The sequence below is a fragment of the Falco naumanni genome, chromosome 10 (assembly GCF_017639655.2).
Source record: "Falco naumanni isolate bFalNau1 chromosome 10, bFalNau1.pat, whole genome shotgun sequence".
NCBI classification, from domain to species: Eukaryota; Metazoa; Chordata; class Aves; order Falconiformes; family Falconidae; genus Falco; species Falco naumanni.
The window spans coordinates 19038708-19059624 of NC_054063.1; the positions used below are offsets into that span (position 1 = coordinate 19038708).

Genomic DNA, 20917 nt, shown 5'->3' on the forward strand with positions numbered 1-20917 from the left:
AAGGCCACCCCGATGCCCGCAGTGGGTTTAGGGGGGCTCTGGCTGCCCCGGGCTGTGGGGCCGCGATGTGCCCCTGGTGGGGGTAGGTCGCAGGTCCCCTCAGGGGGCTGCGTGGCGCCGAGCAGGGAGAGGTGAGGAATAGCCGGGGTGTGTGTGCGCCCTGGCCGGGGTCCGGCCCCCCTGAGGAGGGGGCGATGGCGGCCCCGCTCCTCTCAGCCCGCAGCGGGAAGGCCCGGCCCGCGCCGCTGCCTCGGTCCCGCCAGGGGGCGCCACCGCCCCCTGTACTTACGCGCTCCCCCCAACCCCCGCCACAGACGTCGCCATGGTGACCGCTGGGTGCGTAGCGGCCCTTACGAAGCTGACGCAGTGGGCGGCCCGGCACTGGCGGGGGCGGCCCCTGCACGGGCGGAGGCGGTGTTAGAGAATCGGGGGGCCGTGAGGCCCCCGGGATGGAGGTGGCGGCGGCCCTGGGCCTGCGTGGCTGGCGGCGGCGGCTGAGAGGTGAGGGGAGGCGGGAGGGTGGCGGCGACCCCCGTGGGCCTGGGGGGGGCCGGCAGCGCCCCCCGCAGCGGCGGGGCCTTCCCTGCGGCGGGCGGGCAGGTCCCCGGGCCGGGGTGGGGGGATGCTGAGGGGACAGGCGGGTGCTGGGGCGGTGGGGACGCTCCCGGCGCTGGGCCCGGCCCCGCCGCGCTTTGTTCCGTCCTGGGGGCGGCGGCGGGTGCGGGCCGGACTGTGTCCGGGGGGCGCCTCGTCCCCCCCGGCCGGGCAGGGCAGGGGCAGGGCGGCCGCCGGAGCAGCGCCAGCACTGCCAGCCGGCCGGGCCCGGGACGGGGCCGCATCCCGCAGAAAGGGGCGACCCTGCCCCGGGCGGGTGCAGGCGGCACGGGGGCTGGTGTGGGGTCCGGAGCGGGACCCAGGACCCCGGCCCGAGCTGGCCCTGGCTGTCAGCACCAGCCTGGTGCGGGAGAGCCGGTAGGTGTTGCTGGCTGTGCAGGGAGAAGCCGCCGGTGTGCGGAGGGAGGTGGGTGTGACACATGGATTCTGCCTCAGCCTTTATTACTTCTCCGCAGGGACCGCTATCTGAAACAGGTAGCTGGCACTGAGTACTCCGGCGACATGGATCTGCCATAGTGGTTGATGGGCCCTGACCGTAGAAATCCCCAGTAAGGGTCACAGAGAACTGCATGCTTAAAGTAAAGGATATATCACTCTCAGCTCTTGCAGCTGGGACGTTGCCAGACTGCTCAGCCAGATTTCATGCTGTGCCTGTGCTATGAATTGGTCCCTGCCAGTGTCCTCGCGACAGGCTTCAGTTACCACTTGTGATATAGGAGCGAAGACTGTCTGCAGGTCCTGATATGCAGGGTGGTGCTTACAGCCACATCCAGGTGAAAAACAGCATAGCGATTGCCAAGGATAGTATAGGCAGCTCCTGGGATGCTGGGGTGTTCAAGTGTGGTGTACTGGAAGCAGCAAATCTCTGTTGGAGGGATTAGCCAGCGTGTTAAAGGAAATGGCTCTGAGGGAAAGTATAACCTCTGCCAAGGTGGGAAGTTTATTCACCTGCCGGGATAAAACTTCGTAATACCTGGTGATGAGTTGCTCCATCCCGCTGACTATCGTTTTCTGGCTGAACAGCAAGAAATGTCTGTGCTTGTGTGGTCAGGCTGAGTGTTTTTAAAGTAGTAGTGGCTGGGAGATAATGAAATTGTAGGAAGTGGCTTCTGTTAAAGACTGTCTTTAATCTCTCAGTTTTATGACATTGGCTTCAGTGAAATGTGTATCTAGTGGGCACCGGTGGAAAGCTTTCTAAATAAGAAACATTATCTGAGTGAAGCTATTTGTTTTCCTAGGTGTTAGCTTTCTGTGTCATAAGTTACATCAGGTTCTCAAAGCTGCTGATTAGGTCACTGCTCAGCCCAGTGAGCGTGTGTCAGTTTGTAGTAGACGGGCAGGCTGGTAATGGCTAACAGGGACAAGAAACATGAGCAACATCTGCTACATGGTAAATAATGCATATAGCATGGAACTTCTGTAACCAAAACTCTTCAGACAGGAGTAGGACATAGTGCTCCCCTTTAAATCCGTAATTAAATAAAAGAAGATATTTGGGAGTTACTGTGTCTGCTGTTCTACAAAAATTTTATCTTCATAATGTGCTAGAGTCAAAATTATACTCGAGAATATGAGCAAAATCTGTATTGCTAATACCAATTTTGATAATGCTGACCTGTAAAAACCAGATTTGATCAAAATTCCATTTGAACTTAAGGCTCTGGGCTAGATCTTTTTGACTACTGTCTGCAAAATCAAATCAGAAGTCACAGAAACAGGGATTGCTGGAAGTCCCTGACTGCTCGGTCATTGCTGGGAAATGGTTAATGAGAAAGTCAAGCTTCACTGTGCTGTCCACCCTGTTCCCCTTCTAGACTCCTAGGAAGGAACAGTTGTGCAACAGTGTGATCTGAGTGGTTAAAATTAAGAAACCTGCTGCTCCAGGAAGAAAAGTAGAAAGGATGAAAATACTCCCTCCAATGATAAAAAGCTATGTTAAAAAACCAGAGAAAAATAGGGTAAACCAAAATAGCTGTCAGTCTGTTTCATAAAAAAAAATATGTGGATAGCAAACTGTTTAAAAATGTTGAGGAGACTTGCCTTCAGCAGATACTCAGTGAGGTGCATTTGCGTTGTACCACGTTTTGGCGGAGTTCTACTTTTTATGAAACTCTTTCAAAATTCCTATAAACAAATAGTTACAACAAAAAGAATCTTTGTATGTACGTGCACAGATGTGCTTTTGGACTTTGCATGAGAATATAAATGTCACATTCCTTGTGCGATATCTACCTCAGTTTGTTCCAAGACAGGAGATTTTTTTATGTACCCGTTAAACACTGTGTGTGTCTGACCAGAAACTCGAGACATAAACTTGCAGGCCCTTTGACAGATCCACTTGACCTGCATGTTTTTATCAGTCCCACCTGTCTTTGCTTCCCTTCTGTAAAAAAACAAAAACGAACAAAAAAACCCAACCAAAAACCAACAAAAAAAACCCAAGCCACAAACAAAAAGCCAAAAAAACCCCCACCAACAACTCCCCCCCCTCCCAAAACAAACAAACAAAAAAACCCAAAACAAACACACACACACACAAAAAACCCCAAAAACAAAACCAAACCAGTCTGGCATTCCCTGAGCGCAGAAGCTGTGAATTGCTGTTATATTCCATGTGAAGTTCAGGTGGTGTCTCTCTTTGTTCTGCGACCTTTAATCCCAGGGTGCTGAAGGTACAGATGTTTGACGATGTTTTATAGTGCCAAGTGTAAAGACAGGCAAAGGGATGTTTCCTATGCAGCCTCATCTTAGAAGTTAATTAATTTTATGAGTTAGCTTATCAAAACTAGGTCAATGTAGTTTTTGCATTGCAATATAATTGTATTGACTTGCATAAAAAAAAAAAAACCCAACCAACCAAAACATTTATACACTTCTTCCAAGCCTTTGTGACTTAAAAAAAACTCCTTAAGCAACATGAATACCAATCTTTTGAGGGTCTCTTCCAGGCAAGGCCCATCAAGCTGGAGACCTGTAGGGAATACAGGAATGCTAAAGCTTGAGAGTAAAACCCCAGCATGCTTGGTACGCTGCTCAGCTTTGGGCAGATAACAGCCTTTCAGGCTTTGAGTCATTTACTGGCCTGCCTAAAATTTATTAAACTTTCTTGCATTAAACCAGCAGTGCTTCTGTTCTGTCTTCAGACAGTGGAAGGATGCTTGAGACTTGCCCCCTGCCTGGGTAACAATTGTATCTGCTCTAGAACAAGCAGCTTTTACTTCGGGGGGTCTGCACCCAGCTTTTCCTCTTGAGAGAACAGGGTATGTCCTGTTTCAGCTTGCCACCTAGGTAGCAGTAAATAATCCTTGGTTAAAACTAGCAGTCTCTCTGATCCTGACAGTGATCCAGCAGATGAATAAGTACATCCTGAGCTGGATTCAGCGTTGGACTTTGAGGAAGTTACACTTAAAGAGACAGAAATTGAGATGCTTGGAAGGGTGAAACTATTTTCATCTGCTCTTGGAGGGCTGCAGGGCTGGAGTTTGTCAAGAGCTGGGGAAAGGGAGTTTATGAAAGTGTCCTTTGTGCTATCGGGAGCGTGACAAATGGACTCTTGGGATCTGCGGATAGCTTTGGGATGTTTATTCTTACTGGAGTAGATTCTTGGAGTCAATCAGACTTTTAACTTGAAGCTAGCTTATGCTGGTATTTTCTTTATTCTGCGCTGTACCTACGTGATACTGTTAATTTAAATGTTTGTCTGCCAGAGCAAACATACGTGGCATGTGTTTCACGGTGGTGGGAATTGTGCGATGCTTCTAGTTAGAACTACATTCATTTGTGTTCAAGCTAATGCTTTGTGTATTTCTAAAGAGAAATCAGAGGAAAAATCTTGAAAATTTGCCAGGTGTGGTATCTGTCCAGGTTTGACCTTTTAAGACACAAGAAACTGAAATTATTTTGGTGATTTTGGTAAGAAATGGAGTTTACCCACTGAAACAAAAATCAAATTGCTATGTATTTTAAGAGCACAAGCATGGCTGGGAGTTGATAGTTTACTTGCAGGGCACAGACATTGACTCGAGAGTCTGCTCCCTTTGCGCAGCTGTGTTGATCCTGCTTGCTAGATCTCACTCTGCTTTCCAATAATACAATGTAATTTTTTTTGTCTCCTACCACAGCAATTGCTCTAACTGTAATTCTGTAATGCAAGGTGCTAAGCGCTTTTATTCTGCTAGCTTGCTTGGGTGCATAAATTTAAGTTATGGTGCGTGGCATCTTGATCCTAAATTAATTACAAAATTATTTTGAATAAAATGCAGAATTCCTGCTGAGCTTTAGAAAAAAAAATGTGCCCTCTATCTTCAGGCATTTTTTCTGTCTTTTTCTTTCCTCCTCCTTATTCTTTTCTTTCTTCCTGCCAGTGAAAGGGGCATGGGTCCCTTACCTCATACACTGGATTTCTTTGAAAAGATGTCAAGATAAAAGATTAAATAAAAAAGCTTACTGATTATGTTTTTTCTTCCTTGCAGTGAGAGTAGAAAATCTGCATGGCAAGCAGGCTGCCTGACTAACAAGGAGTTTTGTAACGGGTTCTTAACCCCCAAGCTTCTAGTCTGTCTGCTCTTGCACAAATGCTTCTTTAACTGGACTCGTGCTCCTGCAGTCTCTTGTAGACCTCTGGAAGTTCTCCTCCCTCCCTCTTTGAGGAGGTCTGGCTTTCTGTCTCCTTCAGGTTGATTACAAATGCGTCTGGAATTGCATGAAAATTCATGGCTTTTAGTTCTGTTCAAGCTGTTAAATCAGTAACCAGCCTGCTTTTGGTCCTTGCATGTTCCCTTTGTGTGAAATGAAAACTACAAGTAGATTCCTCAGTGATGTCTTTGACCTTAATAAGAATTTCTCTCTGAGAACAGGATATGAGATGCAATCTAGTCTTAAAAATCCTAAGTTTCCTTGTGTTCTTCATTTGCCATTTCATGAGGCAAACATGCTGTTTGGCAAGCAATGATTAGAAAAGCCCCAGCGACGCTAACCATTGTCTCGGAGTTGTTTAAACTGATCTCGTTTCCGTAACCTTATGCACAGATCGACACTGCTGCATCAGCAGTCATCTGGTGATGAAAAGCCCTCTGCTAGCGCATACCTGCAGAGAGCTGCTGGTAGGTTATTGTGGGAATCCTGGCTAAGCCTGTTGGAGTGAAGTTTGTGCCTAATGTGGTATGTGGATTTTCTAAATGTCTGCTGTTTCATAAGAAGTTTTGTGAGCTTCCTGTACCTACGGGATAGTGGTGCTGTACCCACTTCCACTTTCTCAGAGTGAGAATGTTGTTGTGCCCTGAAAGGGGGTACTAGCTGGGAACGCAGGCGGGCACGGTCCTGAAGGGTACCTGTGTCAGCCCCTCTTCCTCCGCATGCTCCTTTCTGTCTGGACACTGACATTTTTATGGGGTGAGTGAGCACTGATGAGCCTTTTCAGGTGTTTGTTCTCTCAGCGTTGTGTGTGGGATAACTAATTTGATACAGTTTGGTGCTCTGGGACGTGTGAGGAAGGTTTGCTTGGAGCATCTGAACGATGTGTGTCATGTTATGGGAGAGCTTAGGACTTTGTGCTGCATGAGAGCAGAGGCTTGCTGATTCTGGAATTGATTGGATAAGATTCTTCTCACCTTGTGAAGACATGGAAAGATAATTTTAAACAGTGTTTATAGTTACTAGGAGTAATTAGCTAATTGATAAATATGAGAAGACTACCTGAAATGAATAGGTGCTGAGTGCTTGCCATGTCTTTTCTTCTTTTGTAGGTCTAGAGGTATGATTATCAGCACAGACCTGAGAGATCTTGAGTTTTAATCTAGAAGTTTGCCTGGATTTAGTCTTTTTATGAAGAACAAAAAATGTGCAAATAGTATGGTGAATCCCTTGGGCCACCATAAATAAAATTGAACTGAACAATAGGAAGAAACAGGGAGATTCAAGACTTTGCTATTATAGTTGCATTGCAGTAAGTACAATAGAAATGGTGAGGCTGGCATGAAAAAAAAAGCTCCAGTGCATTTCTACCCGGAAAGGTTTCTATTTGGCTCTGTCATGCTGCTCCATGTCTCTGAAAAGTTGGTGTTTATACAGCTCTGCATCTTTTAGAAAGAAGAATGAAATTTAGTATTATATCATGGCTTGTCTTTTCAGCACAGTTCTGTGTAATGCACTTGCTGGTGTTTACAGCTATGGATACAGCCTTGAAGTATTTTTGGAATATAGATTCCAGCTCAAAAGTCTGAGCATCTGGAGGCTTGTCTTTTCCCCATGTGATCTGCCAAATGATCTTGCAAAATTGTGCTGTTTTCTCTCATGGGAAATTAACTATTTCACCTCCCATAAACTAAAAGCAAGTCAGATGCTTCTTGTGAGTTTGCAGCATCTCAGCCACCCTGTGACTGTCCTGATATAGTGAATCTTACCTTCTAGTGTTGTCTTGCATACTGTATTTCCTGGTCATATCAGGGCCCCTTAAAAAGTGTTCTTCGTTGAAATTCAACCTAGTGTTGTGTAACTTGCCTTTATGCTTGGCTTGCCTTTGTAGGTGACCATACTGTACGTTCTTTCCTTTTTGAAACACAACGCAGACTTCAGTGTTTGAAAACTCAGATGTGAGAAGTAGTAAAGTGAACTCAGTGTAACTCTCCAGCGCTAAATGCTTTTGGAACAGTAAGCGGGCCACTTTGTTGTTTCTCTGCTGTTGAAATCAAAACAAGTCCTCTTTAAAAAAAAGTGTATCAGCCATTTTTCAAGAACTTCAGCTTGAGACCCTCTGGAAATGGCAGGGGTTTTCTAGTCCAGTGGTCTGTTTCTTGTTCCAGGATGTCCCTGCAAAGACTATGTGTCTTTCCGCTTCAACAGTCCCGTGTGACTGCTTTACCTCTCAGCCAGGTTTAACCTTTTAAACTACAGTACCCTTTTTGTAACAAGCATCTGGTAATGACAACCACTTCACTAAATGAGGGTATTCAGATATGAACCTCTGTCTTTTTGCTTGGAGGGGAAACATGTGCCCTTGATCCGAGCCAGAGGAAGCAAAAAGAGTTCCCATTTGCTCTGCTGAATGGTGGTAAGTTAATGTCCTTAAAAGAAAATGAAGAAGCAGTAATTTGCGACTTCTCTAGAGTTCCTGTTGTTGTAGCGGACGCCCTTTCTTCCCTGAATAGAATGGAGAATAATGACAGATTTCTTTCAGAGATTCTCTGTGTGTGCTATGGGATTACTCTTCCCCTCATCTTTGTGATTTTCATTTATTTTTCTAGCAGAGAAAGAGGCTGCTCTTTCTTTTCAAGTCTTCCTTCCGAGGTTAATATGGGGATAAAGCTATTTGGCACATGAATAATGAAGCATATAGGAAGTGAGAGATGCCTTTCCTGAGATGTTACGTGCATGTTCTAAAACTGGAAAGAGCAGAGCTTTCCTTGAACTTCAGTGGCTTGAAAGGAGTGCCGGACAAGATGCCTTTGCATAATTGTTGTGTTAAAACTTCATTCTGTAGGAAGCCCTGGACTTCTTTCCTCTCTATTTCATGGTTATTCCTGGTTCAATATCTTGCTTTTGGAAAACAGTCTTTTATCCTCATTGATTTCTTTAATATTTTTTTTAAAGCAAAAAAGGAGCACTCTTTCTTCCAGATCTGAGAGCAAACTCTTTTGAACACTTCAGGGGCCATAATTGAATTTAACTCAATAGGAAATGAGGACATCAACAAATGCACTGTCGTCCTCTGTTCTTCTAAGTGTTACTGGCCTGGAAGAATCTGAGGTAAAAAACTTTGATTGCATATAACTATTAGTTTGTCTTGCTTTATGGGACCGCAGTGCTCTGCTGATGGGAAAGAATTTATCGATTCTCTGAGGCCTTGGTCTGCCTTTCTCTTGGATGAGGGCGGAGGAATTAGTACAGGCGGGTTTGGAGGTGGGAACCACGTAGGATGCTGCAGAAAATGCTTGTTCTGTGAACGGATGGCTGAGTAAGTGTGGTGCATGCATCTGAAGTGCCTCATGGGAGCTTGCTGGTAATATTTACAGAGTTTGTGAATTTGGAGTATGCAGTGTATGAGTTTGCATGCAAGCTCAGGAGTGTCAGGTGTGTTTAATTTGCCCCAGTGAAGGGGTGCATGTGTGGAAGCTTGTGCAGGGAAGGGTGGGCAGAAACCTGCTATCTACCTCACAGTGGCTTTTCAGGTGATTTGGGAAGAAGCAGCATGAACATGCATACTTGGCAGTTTCTCCAACTAGTGTGCAAGTCTGCAGGCCATGTATTTGTATATGTGCAGGCCATGTGCTTCCAAGTGGTTGATATGCACTGGGGAAACCAACAACTCTACCCTTGCCCTTCATAGTGTAAGGAACCCGTTTTCTGTCCCAGGTTTTACTGGCTCCTTAGGTTTTCCTTCCCTGGAATGGCTTGTAAGCCTTTAGTTAGGAACTTTAAGATATATTGCATCTAACCTTTATTCTTTGGGACATACAATGCTTATTTTGTGATGAATTACTTTGACCAGGTCTTCAAGGGGATGATATCACTACAGAAATAGTGATTTTCTTTCTTTTTTTTTTTTTTTCCTTCTACTGGGAATGGTAAAGAGCAGAGGAATTTAGCCCGCTGCTGTGTGCTGTCCTTTGGTCCAACAGATTGTCATATCCTTGTTCTCCTCCTGTGTGTTTGGGCCTGCTGATGGAGGAGCTGGGGGTGGCTGGGGAGGTTAGATGGATATTCCAAGGTAGTAGGCGTTAGCAGAGAAATAGATGAAGGAAGTATCCAGCATCGGGACAAGAAAAGGAAATGAGCTGTTACAGGACTTGAACTTCTGGCACAATGTGAATTGAAAGCCTGAAAAGGACTTGCTGCCGTTCTGCGTTTTGAGGGTTACGCTGTAGAAGCTGGGGAGGTGGAGCAGCAGATCTGTTCTGAGGCTGCTTTTAATGACTCTAAGCTCAAAAATATTTCTTGATTCAAGACAGTGGAAGGAAATTCACTGTGCTTGCTCTCTGAAATGAGTATGCATGCTCATATGAAGTGTTAGATTATTTTTTGAAGTTATGTGAGGTTTACTACTGGATATACCTCCAAGGTAAGTTGTCTGGCAAGGCTGAGGACTGAATTGCTCAAGGGAACACAGAAGTCTCTCCAACACCGAGTATCCTGGGCTGTCCTTCTCTGATCTGCCTGAGCTAATTATTCTCTTAAAACATCGTAATGGACAAGTTAATGTCCTTTATGTCCCCAACTTCTGTTGTGTGTATGGTTTTCCAGCTGCTCTGCTCATCTTTCTTTTCTAGTTAGCTCTCTTAATTTGTTATAAACAAAAAAGAAAGACTTAAAAGCCCATCCATTATACTGCTTTCAAGTGAAGAGAGGACAGGAAGAGACGGAAGCTCTAGTCTTGTCTCCCACTTAAATGTGTTCATAAGGAATAAGGTCTTTCATTCGTGTGGCTGCAGCACTAGATGAGGCATGCTTTTTGGCAAATAACATGGCTAAACTGAAAAGGAAGAAATGGCATTGGGTTCTGTTGCTGTAGCTGCGGGTCTTTTGCTTTTTTGTGTCACTGCTTTGTATACTGTGGCTGTGAAATGAAATCCTTTTGAGTGCAAAAGCGTGAAAGGGTGTGGTTAAAGCAGTTGGGAACATTGTCACTTTAAATTACCTGATTTATGACATGAATATCACAATGTTAACATAGATTTGTTTTGCAAACCATTCAACTGTAAGTTACCTGGTGTTAGGCCAGAACACTCCCTCTTGACTAGCATGTGAAAATACAGCTCTTGAGCCTCTAGTCTACACCGCAAGGGCTAAAACTTCTGAAGAAAGAGTAAGTTGGACTTTCAGTTCTTTCAGCAGGCACAGTTTCTGTAACGTACCTCATCTAACATTAATATTTGAGGAAGTCTTTTTGGGTGGGGAGTGTGAGTGAAGCCCCTTTTCTCTTCCTGTTCTGGACTACTTTCATCATTCCAGTATGTCTGGGCTTGCAGCTTTTGTGTTGGCAGTATGAACTGCAGATCAGTTTTCTGCCTTTGCATCTGAAGGTGCAAGCCTCTCACTGCAGAGAAGGTGCAGTGCCAGAGGGTGGGAGGCTGGAAGTCCTGGTTGCCCAAGCCTGGAAAAGCAGGAGATCCTGTTTCCAAAAAATGCATCCCTTTTGTTTCCCTGTTCTTTAGATGAATATGCTGGTGTCTGCTCAACTGCTTTGCACCTGACTGCTGTCTCTGTACAGGAGTTTTCCAGGAGTTTGTATTTCATAATGGAGTTTTTGTTTAAACTCTAGGTTTTTTGACAGCAAAAAGTGATGGAAGCCAATTAAGAGAGAGGAAAAGGGAGAAAGATAATGGTGAACCAAGACTTGGTGGCCTTTAGGACTGTGTGACTGCTTTTCACAGGGAGCAGGAGCAGAAGAGAGAAGTGTTTTCTCTCTTTTATTCAAATATGCATAGTGTTCCTGCTGCAGAGGAGCAAGGCTACCAAGGCTTCATTAGATATTTCTGTTATTGGAAAGGGAGATGAGGTTGGAAGTGGTTGTCTCTTATGTTCCTATGGGAACAGATAGGAGATGCAGGGGCTTGAATTCTCAACTATAAGGGGATTTTGCAAGAAAGGTGGGAGAAGCATTTAATTTCTGATTTCAGTGGGAAACTAATATTCATTCTCTCCCCAATGGGCGTCTAACAGCAATTTTTTTGCTGCTGAGGAGGAGACAGGATTTTGTGCAGTGCCTTCAAGGCTGCTTCACTGCTGCATGGCCACAGAGTTAATTACAAGTTGGACAATGAGATGTATGAATCCACCCTGGTGCTATTTTACAGACTCAGCAGTTCAGCGCTCTTTTTGTATGGAGAGGGGCAGCAAAAAGACCGCACGCGTCTGTGGCATGAGAATGCAAATACAACTCTGTTCCACACAGCAGTTGTACTTGTGGAGCAGGGTTAGTAACCCAGTCTGAATGAATGCTCCAGGCTAAACTATTTTTGAATCCACTTTTACCACCCCATTTAAAGTAGATAGATGCCTTTACCCTGAACATCTTGGGTTTGTTCCCACTGTGCTGAACTGCATCCTGTTGTTAAAGCAGTTCCTGGTGAATGCAGGACTGCCCAGTCCTGTTGAGCATGCCTCTCTTCCCGGGGTGGTAGCCAACGTGCTGTAAGTAGGTTCTGCCTGTTCAGAAAGGTTGGGTGGTTGTAAGATTCATGGTCTAGCAAAGAAAACAGCTGCATGATGTGACCCAAGAAGAACTGCAGTCCCAAAGTCAGGTTGCTCTGAAAATTGAAAAGGAAGTGACAAAAAGAAAGGAGCTTGATTAATGAAGAGGATTAAGTTTCTAACAGTAAGTGTCTCATTTCCAGCTAAATTCACTGGAAAGCAGGTACCTGCCTAGGGGTGGTGCCTGGCTGGCTCTGGGATGGGTGCACTTCCTGGTTACCAGCAACAGATATTTTTTTTTTAAGAGAAGAAATCTGGTGGGTTTGGTGGTTTGCTGCAGTAGCTAAAGGCTCAGGGAAAGAAGGGATGTTGGTCTTCAAGTGGACCTTGTCAGGTGAGTAAACCCCATCGTTTTGCACTTACCTCTTAGAAAAAAATTCCCCTTTAACGTTCTTACTAAAGGGGGATAACTGTCAAGTCTTCACTGCCCTCAAAACTATAGGTTTTCAATTAGTTAGTAACTGGCCATTAAATGATACCTGCTTGGTACTTAAACTTTACTGCACTGCGCTTAGTGGGAGTAATACTGTTTCTTCATAGTCCTTAGATTTTTCTATTAGAAACATTGTAGAATGAAATTTGAATTGAGGTCACTTAGGTGTGCAGAAAAGTTTTAAGTCCTTCAGTTAAACAATGGCTTTGCTGCCTTTGTAGCCGCCTCTGTAGCCTCTATACTGAAGGTGCTCACAGAAGACTTGGAACTAGTTAGAGAAGGTGATTTCAGCCTCCTTGTGGCAGGGGGAAAGCCCACCCTAGAAAAGTGAGGGGTTTTGAGCTTCTGTTCGTAACTGCAAAAAATCACAAAATTGTATCTCAGGCTTTCCTAAAACTGGTGTGTTAAAAAGCTGTAGGCACTTGAAGAAAACCTGAGTATTAGTTGTGTGCTGCTGGTGCGTGGCTCTGGTGTTCTCCAGAGATGGATAGCACAAAGGTCACACTCTGCAGCCCTTGTTGGCAGCCTGGAGCAGGAACATAATGCCTGGTTGCTGTCAGCTGACAGAGGGGTGTTAAAGTGGCAGGCTTTTGCTGTACTCATTCAGTGTCTGTAACATCTTCCCTCCTAGTCTTCTGTTTGATTTTTTTAAAATTTTTTTTTTAACTTCTGGGTTCTTTGACTTCCATCCTGGTAACATTTTTGTTTTCTAAATCATTTTCCAACTGACTGGGTTAGAAAGTAAGTTGTTACAAATCTTGTTAGGGGTTGCCAGATCTGGTAGCCAAATGGAGGTGAGACGGCTTGAGGCTGTGGCCCGGATCCAGCTAAAAGTGAGGCTAAGCATGTAAGTCCTAGTGGCCCACACATAGATAAACAACACGTACATGAATGTACATATACATATGCTCTTCTGTGATGGCCTGGAGAGGAGCCAGGGCAGAGGCTTTGCTTCTCTGTCTAAGTTAGTGGGGTTCCTGAGCCTACTGTAGTGCCTCTGCTTCTGGAGATGAGCCTTTGGTGGGCTGGTGGCTCCCGTGGGGGTGGGAGGAGCAGTGTGAGGGTGTTACTTGAGTTCCCCCACTTGCCATTGTGCGTCTGCGTAGCTGAGCTTTTTGTCCCATGATCTAATGCATTTCAGGGACCAGGTTGTGTCTCTGCCCCTTCCCTGCTTCTTCATGTCCAGCCTGTCACTGGAAATACATAATTTTTCCATTTTGCTGATGGATGCTGATGTCTCCTCCCTGGCTTATTAGGGTAAAGCATAGGAAAAGGAGGAGGGAAGGAAGAAGACATGCGTAGGCTGCAATTTAAAAACTACTTGTGGAAAGGGAGCGGGGTCGTTCTTGTGTCCTTTGTATACTTTTTTCTTTTTCTAGGGTAACCCTAGTCTGACAGCTGGAACACCTTTAAAATTTCAGTGTGCAAGGAGAGATCATTTGAACTAGTGGTGAATTATTCATAGTGTCATTCTAGCAGTATTCTTACTCCAGAGTGATCATTTTGGCCTATTGGTATCATTCCTTCAGCTGAAGTAGGATACTGTGTGCTAATGCATGCATTTCTACTGGACACTGATCCTAGCTGTGACAGAGGAGTACAGTGGAGGAAGGAAGAAGCCTGAAGATATGATTTTTTTTTTTTTCCCAGTTTAAAGAATGCTTGAATTCAGCATGTTGAGCAAGTCATTGCTCAGAACTGGATGCTGTAGCAGACTGTTTTCTGGGTCTGTCTGCTCTGCTGTTTTCCTCTTTGCAATGAAAATAAAATCATAAATTATCTGTGCAGCTTTCTGCCATATGATGGATTGGATACTGTGCATCCTAAGGTATGCAAAAAGTCAGTTGTTTGTGTGGATAATAGCAACACTAATGTATAAATAAGAATTCTTCATTATCTTGCTTCCAATGGTAACCTAATCACTAACTGGTTCTAATAATAAATTCCCTGTATAGTGAAAATACTGCAATATTTTCATCAGACAGCCTTTTGTAATGCACCTCTTGACGTGTACCCCCAGTGGTACAAGTTTCAAGTAAATAATGCAGAATACTGCGTGATGGATGGCTGTGTGGGGGACAGGCTGGAGCAAGGTGAGCGCTTGGCCGAGTGCGGATTCTTGAGGTCACAAAGATTTGAATGTCAGAAGTTAAAGCATAAACTTATTTTTTCTCGCTGGGGAAGGCGTGCCTGTGGGGTGTGGGAAAGACTGTCAGTAAGATTGCTGTGAAGGTATGAGAAGATACCTGGCCTCTAAATTCAGTTGTTACCTAATTTGTTACTGAGTACTTGGGAGATCCCCTTCTCAAAGAGACTGTGACTGCAGTCATATTTTGGAAAAGAGCTGGAGCCATCTGACAAGGCTTTTCTGTAGCTTTTGTCCTTGCAAACTGTTGTACTTGCAGAAGATCTCAGACTGATTTGAAGATAAGTTTGCCGGTCCTGTGGGCAGTGCTTGGTGGTCTTGTGAGGTCCTTGTGGAGTTTAAGTTGAGCAAAACACTTCTGTGAGAATGCAGACATAATTCCTATAATTCCTTTTGAAAAGGATTGGGAACATTTTCCTGTGTTGCCCATAAAAGAACTGTAGGAAATCTCAACTTGAATGTTTGTGCCTGTGTTCAGAATTTAAGTGACTGAAGAAATTGAGGGGGGCAGGAAGTAGCACAGGATTATGATGCAGAAGAGTTCAGATCTGGACTAGGCTTATGCCTGATGCTTAGGTGCTTGATTATGCCTTAATCAGCTGAGTTAATAGCAATATAATATCGCTTTGAGGCCTTTGAGCTCTAATCAAGTATGAGGATCTGAATCAAGTACTACAAATTAAAAAGTTGAAATAAAGGTGGTTTTGCGGGCTTTGAAAGTTCACTTGCAACAACAGTAAATTAGTTACCAAACCCCAGATGCTGTGTTTGTGATCTCTTCCAAGATTATTATGACATTCTTACCAAGGACTGTTTCAGGCATTTAGTTCTGAAGCCTGACTGGAAAGTTTGAAATGAATGGATACTTCATGGTTAACTGTAATAATAATTAAAGGAAAGGGAACAAAGTCCACACCTAGACAAATCCTGCAGAAGACGTTGCCACAAAGGCACTAAAATTAATTACAGGGATAATGATGCATTACCCTACAGCATAAGAGGAAAAAGTGCTTTCTCTTCTAATAGCCTAAAACTGTTTCGGCTCAGAGCCAATCACTTGTCCTGGAGTGTATCTGAATAAACAGCTTTTTTTTTTTATAATCCTGTTTGGATTATAAATTCAAGTGTGAAGGCTCATTTAGCATTTGAAATTCTTATCTGCCAGACAAGAGGAAAGGTGGCTTCTCTTACAGAAGTCAGTTTAAAAATGCATCCTTTTCCAAACAGCTCTTGGAGTAGTGATCCTTTCCATTTTCTGAGCATGAGCCTGCCTCTTAGCAAGATCTCTGGACAAGATTTGGGGTCAGCTTCTGTTCTTTATCTGTCTCATTGCTGGAAAAGTGAAATGGCTTTCCTTTGTTTTACAAAAACTGCTAAGTTATTGATGTCTTAATTTTCCATCAGAAGTTAGTTCAATAGAGAGAGATTTGGACTGGGACCACCTGGCTTTTGTCCAGGACATACAGCAGCCAGGTCCTAGAGCATTCATCTCACAGCTCTTGTATCTGTACCTGGGAGCAGATAACAAGGCTATATATACAGCTCTGAGGATGACCCTGCTGACTTTCTCCAGGAAAGGTGACACTTTTTTTTGTTCAATTCAGACAGGCAGTGGATTTTGGGGATAGTTCTAGGAGTGTGCTATGCCAGTGCACCCTCGTTTCAAAAGAGAATAGCACAACTGAGCCAATTTTGAAAATAGGATGCGTGATTTTTTTCCAGAGGATCTGTAGCTGGGTGCCAGGAGAGCTGTGTGGCTGGACTGCTTTGCCTGGCAGGTCTCTTCATGTGTTGCTTGCAGGTAAGATGGCTGGTCTTGTCTTTCTCCTTTGCAGTTCACTGGCACCAAACTGATGTCATTTACATGGAGTTTGTATCTAAATTTTGTCTACTTGTCTTTGGCAGCGAGAAGTACCTAGCTCCTTTCCTGATCCCTCTTTTATGATCCCTGATCCCTTTAATCTTATGTTCATGGCTCTCCTCTCTATTTGAGTAACCATGGTTTTGATTTACATTCTGAATGGTCTCCTGCAGCTCTTCTGTACCCCCCACCAAAGTCCTAGCAGTCCACAATATGAGTTGGTGGACTCCTGTGTGTGGCTAGTTCATGTTCCCTGCACTCCATTAGCCTTGGGGAAGAACTGTTACTGATTTCCTTTCGGTATAACTAGTTTTTAGCCAAGAAACAGGCAGTTGCAATCTGTGCTTTTTAGTTCATGTCTGCACAGCTGCTTGAAGCCAAGGAATACTTTTTCAGGGTGTTTCTACTGCTGCAGCTTTCCTCTTGTCACATGGGACGTCTGCTTCTGCCTCACCTCCTTTCACCTCGTTTCTGTCCATTTTTGCGAAACTTATTCTAGCTACAGAGCTGGATGGCCAAAAGGGTAGTGATGCTGTCCCTGTAGTGATAAGCTCTTCTAGCTCCTGCCATTATAGAATCATCACAGAAAGGTTTAAGTTGGGAGGGACCTTAAGGATCATCTAGTCTGACCCCCCTGCCACGGGCAGGGACACCCCCCACCAGCCCAGACTGCTCCCAGCCCCGTCCAGCCTGGCCCTGAGCACTGCCAGGGATGGGGCACCCACAGCTGCTCTGGGCAGCCTGTGCCAGTGTCTTGCCACCCTCACGGGGAAAGAATTTCTTCCTAAAATCTAATCAAAATCCACCCTCTTTCAGCAGCTGTTAATGAGAGAAAGTGAGGGGTATATGGAAACAAGAAGGATGGTAGCAACAGGGACAAAAATACCCATCTTCATGAAAATAGTAGGGCAACCCTTGGGACAGGCTAGAAACACTTTGCTTGCATCGAGATCTTATACAATTAGTGCCACGCCATGCCTGCATTTGTATGAAGGACTGTACAGTAATCCCTACAATCTCCTTCATCTAGCCCCTTTGTGTAACCTTCCAGAGCCAGAGTAATGAAATAACAAGCTATTTACTGCTTATTTGATGTTCCTGTTAGAGGCCCAAGGAAAGTCATCTGGAAAGTATGCTGCAGCCAGGATTTTGGAAGAGCTGTAAGGTAGAGTAGAAAGGTGTAGGTGGTCAGCATATCAAGGTGAAATCTGAAGAGAATTGGGGAGTGCTAATTTAGGAAGTGTGAAAACTTGGGCATGCTGTGAGAAGGAGATGCATGGTCCTCTGGCAGAACAAGGGAATGTGTGGCTGTGCTACCTGTAGTACTGATTTTGCCAGACATTTGGGGAGCAGAGGATGAGATGGTAATTAGCTGTTCCAACTCCAGGGTCTATAGCGATGAACCCACAGAGAAAATAAGGAGAAGTCATCTGTGAGCCCTGTGACAGAACAGGAAAAAAGTTTGACTAAATATGTGTAAGGGAGGAGTAAGGGTATTTGCAGGACTCTGATCTGGAAAACTAGAAGACTACAGAACTGAAGTAGGAGGTCTTCTAAAACTGAACTGTCTAATTCAGTAATTACTGACCTAGAAACTGAATTCTCATCTACTGGCTGTCCCTGGGGAGCAGCAAGAAGGGATACTTGCTGGTGAGGGGTGGGCTGGGGTGCTTGCCGTGTAACCGCTGGGCAAGGCGCAGCCACCAAGGGCCTGGGGATTTTGTAGACGAGCTAGACGTGCAGATTCTGTGCTGTATGTGTGTGCAGAAGGTGCTGCGTGTGGGCGTTGTGGAGGAGGGATGTGTGTGCTGGTGTTTGGAAGTGTAGCTAATGGAGGCTCTGTCTGAAGAGAAGGGCTTTTTAGCTCTGGGTTATGGAAAGATATATATATAAGGCTTAAATATGACACAAGATCAGAGAAACCTGGGCTTGATTCATCCTTGCTTACATAAGCAAAATGAAAATAGGATTCCTGCCTTCTATCACATGCGTCCAAATCTGAGATTCAGGAAGAGTCTAGCTACTTCAGCTTGGCAAGATTCAGCCCAGGATTTCAGTTTTATCTTGCTGTGTCATTAGGGAAGCACTGGACGAACAAGAATTTCTAGGAAGAGGAGGAAGCGTTTTGAGCCGCTTTTCCCAGTGATCGGTGGTATGTAGAGGTATGGGACCTGTGCTGCTCTTTGCTTCCTTGTGCCTCTTGCAGCAGCACTGCACGTATGTGGTTACAGCATCTTTATCTGAAGCGCCAGCTGGAGAAAGTGGCTAGAGGGAAAGCAAACTGACAAGTCACAGGGGAACTGCCTGGATTTGATTTCCACTGGGTCTGAATTTGGGACTTAATTTTCTAAGCCAGGAGGGAGTTGGAGCTGCATGCACTGATCAGTTGGTGATTTTACTGCTTGCAAGCATGCTGCCCTCTTCCTCAGTGATCTCCTCTGGGCTGCTAATGGACAACGAGCCTTTTGGGCTAGAGAACAGCTGTTAGCAGCTGGAAGGAGGAGCTCTGCTTGTCTCAAGATACTCCAGGGCATTTTAGCAATAAAAATGTGGAGAAATAAATGGAGGTCTGCAAAGCAATGTAATCAAGGGAAGCCACAGAAAATGTGGGACTGAAAGAGAAAACTGAGTAAGAGAATGACAGAACGATTGAGGAGTGGGTTGCTAAAGGAGGGGGAAGATGCATAAAATCTAAAGGATTGGGTGAAGAAACAAGGGAGGCTTTTGGAAAGTGGCGTGCATACACATGTGTGTGAGAACAGGACTGCTCCTAACATGGGTAGGTGCTTTTACTAACAGGTCTGGGACCATGCATGAGAGAGTAGCTGTGTGTAGAAGCACGTTGGTGTATGTGTACCTGCGGAAGGAGGCTGCTCTTAAAGTTCATGTATATACTGAGTAGTGTGGACTTCAGAGGGTCTCAGTGAGGGGACTGGGATTTGGATTCCTGCAGCACCAAGCCCTGGAGGGTGTTATTTATAGCAGCAACCACTGAGGCAGGAAAAGTTTGCTCAAGCTGTCATTTGCGTGAACCCGAGCGCTGGAGTCTAGCTCTCCCTCCCTCCTGCTCTTGCTTTCTTCAGATTTTCACTGTAATTAGCAAGCCTTACATGAGCCGGGTCAGAGCTGGCAGCTTTCTTTAGAAGACCGTGTTCTCCAGGCAGGAATAAGGAAAGATATTTTTTTTTCTTCTTCTGGGAATACTTAGCCTGATCACTTGTTTTATTTCAAGGGCTGTTCTCATGCACTGAGGTGGAAGCCACGAGATGGGAGGGGCACAACCACATTTATTCTGAAGTTGCAGCAGCAGAAGCCAGTATCTGCAGAATTCAGAGTTAGGCTTTAAATGTTAGCTTTGAGCTGAGGAGCCTTAGAAAAAATCTTTCTAAGACTCTAATCTGTACTAATTTGGGTTTTTGTCTAGGATGAGAAAAGCATGTTAGTCAATACAAAGCTGTTCTGCTGTTTACCTTGAAAGCTTGTTTCCTTTAAAATCTGGAAAGTTTCCTTCTGAGTACCGAAGTGATGGATTGAGAATAGCAGAGGGTCAGTGTGCAGATACAGGTGGTTAATATCTGTGTTTTGTGAAAGACGGTGGCAACGTTCTGCTGTCATGTGCTGTAAGGCCTCTTGCAGTGTATGTGTGTAAGAGATATCCAAGTCAGGGAAATTTCTAAGCTGAAATTCACAATTCTCTGCTTCAGGATTTTTTAGCAAATACTGTGCATTTATGCTATGTGGGGTGTTACATTAAAGGTAGCTACTGCTGTGCTGTCGCTTGGGTTGGTAAAAATGCCTACCTCTTGCCTGCGTGTGTGTTCATGCATTCTAAGCAACACGAATACGCCCTTCACCAGATAGAGCTCATTACTTTGGTGTTTGATCTTTGCTTCATTAATGCCCCAGGGTAGACATTCAAGTGAAAGTGGATATGCTCCGTGATATGAGCACGTGGCCTGGATTCGTGCCAAGAGAAGCCCTCCTCTGGAAAGCAGGAGCCCTCTGGATGTTAGGAGCGTATTAGACTTAACAAGATTTTGTTGGAAAAAATGAATTCAGGGGTGGTTTCTTTTGAGGTTAATTCTGTGAAGTCAGAATTATACTGAGGAGGGAGAATGACGGTGAGATAGATTTAGGTTTCTAAATAGGATGCTGTACATACTGCTTTAGATTTTGTTTTATTAACTAGGTGGTCTCTAAGGTCACTTCCAACCCAAGCCATTCTATGGGTTTGTGTGTTTGCAAGAATAACTGATACTTCTGCTTGCAGTATGTCCTGGTGTTAGATTAATTTTTCAGTGAAGGCTGTAAGAAATCCAGAGTTACAGGGAAGAAATAAAACATTCTGCTTTATAAGGTGCAAGACTAATGCTCTCAGGAGGGCTAAGCTATTGGAAAGTGGAAACCTGGTAAGGTCTGGGGAGTAATGGGAGAAGGCAGACATGTCTATTTCATTGCAAATACATGGTATTCTCAGGGATATCACAGCACTGGAGAATAGTCCCTCTGAAATGCTGCTGCAGACTGAGGTGGGCCTTGAACAGTGTGTTGGTGTCTGTTTACTGGGAGTTTCCTTCGAGCATTGGAGGGAGGTGGATCAGGGATTGTGGGGGACTGGTAGGAGAGGTGGACTTCTAGGATTTTGTGGGTTTGGAGTGACCTGTTAAAAGATAGT

At 44.8% G+C, this 20917-nt stretch overlaps 1 protein-coding gene across 3 annotated transcripts in view; it reads left to right on the top strand.

Annotated features, from left to right (window-relative positions):
* Positions 1-380: 380 nt before the first annotated feature.
* The window catches only part of DAGLA (diacylglycerol lipase alpha), a 72506-nt gene continuing 51969 nt past the window's right edge, over positions 381-20917 (top strand). For all 3 annotated transcript variants that reach the window (XM_040609594.1, XM_040609597.1, XM_040609596.1), the window contains exon 1: positions 381-501. The gene's annotated coding sequence lies outside the window, so the exon portion shown is untranslated. The remainder of the gene's footprint in view (positions 502-20917) is intronic.